We start from the raw sequence: 5,457 nt of genomic DNA on the forward strand, positions 1-5,457 counted from the left end.
GGAAGAACAAGCGAGAAAGGAGAAGGATGAGCAAGAAAGAAAGGAGAAGGAAGAGCAAGAAAGAAAGGAGAAGGAAGAGCAAGAAAGAAAGGAGAAGGAAGAACGAGAAAGAAAGGAGAAGGAAGTTCAAGAGAGAAAGGAGAAGGAAGAACAAGAGAAAGGAGAAGGAAGAGCAAGAAAGAAAGGAGAAGGGAAGAGCAAGAAAGGAAGGAGAAGGAAGAACAAGAGAGCAGGAGAAGGAAGAACAAGCGAGAAAGGAGAAGGAAGAGCAAGAAAGAAAGGAGAAGGAAGAGCAACAAAGAAACGAGAAGGGAAGAGCAAGAAAGAAACGAGAAGGAAGAACAAGAAAGGAAGGAAAGGAGGGAAGAAGAAACAAAAAAGAAAGGAAGGAAGACCAAGAAAGAAAGGAGAAGAAAGAAAGACCAAGAAAGAAAGGAGAAGAAAGAAAGACCAAGAAAGAAAGGAGAAGAAAGAAAGAACAAGAAAGACAGGAGAAGGAAGAACAAGAAAGAAAGGAGAAGGAAGAACAAGAAAGAAAGAAGGAAGAACAAGAAAGAAAGGAAAAGGAAGACCAAGAAAGAAAGGAGAAGGAAGAACAAGAAAGAAAGGAGAAGGAAGACCAAGAAAGAAAGGAGAAGGAAGAACAAGAAAGGAAGGAAAGGAGAGGAAGGAAGACCAAGAAAGAAACGAGAAGGAAGAGCAAGAAAGAAACGAGAAGGAAGAACAAGAAAGGAAGGAAAGGAGAGGAAGGAAGACCAAGAAAGAAAGGAGAAGGAAGACCAAGAAAGAAAGGAGAAGGAAGAACAAGAAAGAAAGGAGAAGGAAGAACAAGAAAGAAAGGAGAAGGAAGACCAAGAAAGAAAGGAGAGGAAGGAAGACCAAGAAAGAAAGGAGAAGGAAGAGCAAGAAAGGAAGGAGAAGGAAGAACAAGAGAGAAGGAGAAGGAAGAACAAGCGAGAAAGGAGAAGGAAGAGCAAGAAAGAAAGGAGAAGGAAGAGCAAGAAAGAAAGGAGAAGGAAGAGCAAGAAAGAAAGGAGAAGGAAGAACAACAAAAGGAAAAGAAAGGAAGAGCAAGAAAGAAACGAGAAGGAAGAGCAAGAAAGAAACGAGAAGGAAGAACAAGAAAAGGAAGGAAAGGAGAGAGGAAGGAAGAACAAAAAAGAAAGGAGAAGGAAAACCAAGAAAGAAAGGAGAAGGAAGACCAAGAAAGAAAGGAGAAGAAAGAAAGAACAAGAAAGACAGGAGAAGGAAGAACAAGAAAGAAAGGAGAAGGAAGAACAAAGAAAGGAGAAGGAAGAACAAGAAAGAAAGGAAAAGGAAGACCAAGAAAGAAAGGAGAAGGAAGAAAAAGAAAGGAGAAGGAAGACCAAGAAAGAAAGGAGAAGGAAGAACAAGAAAGGAAGGAAAGGAGAGGAAGGAAGACCAAGAAAGAAACAGAAGGAAGAGCAAGAAAGAAATGAGAAGGAAGAACAAGAAAGGAAGGAAAGGAGAGGAAGGAAGACCAAGAAAGAAAGGAGAAGGAAGACCAAGAAAGAAAGGAGAAGGAAGACCAAGAAAGAAAGGAGAAGGAAGAACAAGAAAGAAAGGAGAAGGAAGAACAAGAAAGAAAGGAGAAGGAAGAGCAAGAAAGAAAGGAGAAAGAACAACAAAGAAAGGAAAAGGAAGAGCAAGAAAGAAACGAGAAGGAAGAACAAGAAAGGAAGGAGAAGGAAGAACAAGAAAGGAAGGAGAAGGAAGACCAAGAAAGAAAGGAGAAGGAAGAACAAGAAAGGAAGGAAAGGAGAGGAAGGAAGAGCAAGAAAGAAAGGTGAAGGAAGAGCAAGAAAGAAAGGAGAAGGAAGAGCAAGAAAGAAAGAAGGAAGAGCAAGAAAGAAAGGAGAAAGAAGAACAACAAAGAAAGGAAAAGGAAGAGCAAGAAAGGAGAAGGAAGAGCAAGAAAGAAAGGAGAAAGAAGAACAACAAAGAAAGGAGAAGGAAGACCAAGAAAGAAAGGAGAAGGAAGAGCAAGAAAGAAAGGAGAAGAAAGAAAGAACAAGAAAGACAGGAGAAGGAAGAACAAGAAAGAAAGGAGAAGAAGGAAGAACAAGAAAGAAAGGAGAAGAAGGAAGAACAAAAAAGAAAGGAGAAGAAAGAAGAACAAGAAAGAAAGGAGAAGAAAGAAGAACAAGAAAGAAAGGAGAAGAAGGAAGAACAAGAAAGAGAGGAGAAGGAAGAGCAAGAAAGAGAGGAGAAGGAAGAGCAAGAAAGAGAGGAGAAGGAAGAGCAAGAAAGAAAGGAGAAGAAGGAAGAACAAGAGAGAAAGGAGAAAGAAGAACAAGAAAGAAAGGAGAAGGAAGAGCAAGATAGGCTGGATAGACTTGGAAGGAAGAACAAGAAAGAAAGGATAGGCTCGACAGGGAGGAAAAGCAGCGGGCCCATGAGCTCCAGATGACCCAAATTGGCACTACCAGCTCCTCGCATCCGGCCTCACTCAGGCTCATACCTTTATGCCCAAGTTAAGTGGACTGAGGCTGAGCCCGAGGTATGGCTCGATCGGGCAGAAAGGGTCCTTAGCACCTACCCACTCGCTCCCGCCAAAGTCTCCCTACTCTTGGGAAAACTCCTCGGAGGAAAGGGTCTAATTGCTTTCAGTGCCCTCCCTGAGGCGGATCAAGGGAAATGGGTGGAAGTGCGCCAGGTGATCACAAAGGCGTACGAGATCACCCCCGAACTCTGGAGACAACGCTAGAGAAGCCAGATAAAAAAAGCAGGACAGACCTGGTCTGACTGGGCATATCAGTCAGATAGGGCCCTCTTTAAATGGCTAGAGTCCCTGGGAGTCTCAACCGCCGAGGTCATCCTCGAGCTGTTCAAGGATGAAAACTTTTATATTACGCCCCTTCCGCCCTAGCAACCCATGTATGCGAAAAAGCCCACGACTCATATATATATATATATATATATATATATATATATATATATATATATATATATATATATATATATATATATATATATATATATATATATATATATATATATATATATATATATATATATATATATATATATATATATAATATATATACATGTATATATATTCATGTAAGTACGTATGTATATACTGTGTGTGTGTATATATATATATATATATATATATATATATATATATATATATATATAAATATATATATATATATATATATATATATATATATATATATATATATATATATATATATATATATATATATATATATATATATATATATATATTTATATATATATATATATATGTATGTGTGCTGTGTTTTTGCGGTTGGATATGACACCTGGATGATGTACTTCAGAAATACATTTCACTTTCCCGCAGGAAAAAAGGAAAACGTGGTTAGAAGTTTGCGCGAGAGTTTTAGCGATTGTCACTTTCTTTTCGAGAGCTTTTATTGAATCCTCTTGTGGAGGTTGGCGGAAGCCGAAGCTTTCGGGTAAACTTTGTAATTCATTTTCTTTTCACTACTGAGGAGTCAATTCCCTTTACGAGCATACTGGTGAAACTGAACATATAAATAGACCGTGTCGTGTATATAGACTATGTTATAAGAATGGATAAATGTGTGAATGTTCACACTTGTTTATAAAAAAACATATAATAATAAACATAAACACTTTGATTCTTAAAAATTTTTTGAATGAATTTCCTCACGTAAAAGTATGAGAATTCTACATGAAAATGTATAATTATAAGTTCTTGTGAAGGTTCGATAATTTTCAGTAAAATGAATAGCCACTTTTTTTATTGTACTAAATATGAATTGTAAACTTTATGAATAACAATTGCTTGATAGATCAGATATGAATAATAGGACATATATTTTTCCATGATGAACATTGAGATTTTATTTGTCAGTGCCAAGAAGCTACATTTGAAGACAACGCCCTTTACTGCAATCTTGATGTGCTAGTGTCATGTACCTGTAACAGTATTTCTTTATTAAATGTTAGTGTTATAGAGACCTACAGCTGTCACGTTCGTATGAAACGCCTATAATGAATGCACGAATAAATTCTCGATCTAAAAATAACTTTCAGAAACCACAGGCTTAGCTAATAAATAAGTAATACCACACATGAATCACGTACACGGATATCATTGATAAAAGTATTTCAGTTTCACGTTCATCTATTTTTTTTTTTTTTTTTTTCTGCGTCTTTCCTTCTCCTTACGCTCTATGCTTGACCTCTCGTAACGTTAAACATTTTAATCTTCACGTGCGTGCATAATTATAACCGCGAGAAAAGCAACGCGCTAATCTAATCTATTTCAATACATAATCAGGCATCAAAGAACCACTAATTCCAACGTCGGATGTTCTTTGTTTTTGTAAACTCGTATTTAGCTAATTTCCGTTTGAAACAGTGGGACAGGCAAAGCGTTAATTGTGTCTGAGAGTGGAAGAGAACCCCAGATAATCAATTTAATGCAAATTAAATTTCCAAACAATTGGAATTCCAAGTAGCTCATTTAGCATACGCTCCAGCTGGTAAATTCCGCTGACATTAAATGCATCATTAATTGTTCCGAATGTTCAGGGCGCATTCAATGCAAACTATAAAAAAGATATGTAAATAGGATTTGAATAGTTGACCATTTATTTCGTCAGAGCATTGTAGGAACATATTTAAATTTTAAAAATTCGATTTAAATTTAAAAGATTCTATTTAAAGTTTAAACATTGTTTAAATAATAAAAATTCTATTAGATTTTAAAAATTATATTTAAATGATAAAAATTCTTTTTAAATTAAAAAAAATTCGATTTAAATTATAAAAATATGTAAATTTGAAAAATTCTATTTAAATTTTAAAAATTCTATTTAAATATTAAAAATTCTATTAAATTATAAAAATCTATTTAAATTTTAAAAGTTCTATTTAAATTTTACAAATCTTATTTGAATTTTAAAAATTCTCTTTAAATGATAAAAATTCTATTTAAATTTTAAAAATTCTATTGAAATTTTAAAAATTCCATTTATACTTTAAAAATTCTTTTTAAAACTAGGTCACTGTGTCGAGACCACGTCGCTGAATGTCCAGTTTATTATTGTCACTGGAACTGGACGACCGTAATCTGGCGATAGCATTCAATCTCTGTTGCGCTTTCACATAATTTATGTAATTTCATTTGTTTAATATATATCATTTCATTGTGTATGTTTTTTTTATATTATTGCTTGTTTCTTACTAATTATCTATAAATGAATTATCCCTTCGCTTTTGCGTTTGCGTTCTTCCTATCTCGGCAGTGCTTCTGAGTAGTCGTTTATCGTTGTGATGAAGAGGCATTCTGTAATGAAGGGGCTCCCAGTGATTGAAGAGCAAAGGTTGATTATAGGAATACGATTCAATTTTCTCTCTCTCTCTCTCTCTCTCTCTCTCTCTCTCTCTCTCACACACACACGCTCATACACGCAC

This window comes from Macrobrachium rosenbergii, chromosome 36, assembly GCF_040412425.1.
Source record: "Macrobrachium rosenbergii isolate ZJJX-2024 chromosome 36, ASM4041242v1, whole genome shotgun sequence".
In the NCBI taxonomy this organism is placed as follows: domain Eukaryota; kingdom Metazoa; phylum Arthropoda; class Malacostraca; order Decapoda; family Palaemonidae; genus Macrobrachium; species Macrobrachium rosenbergii.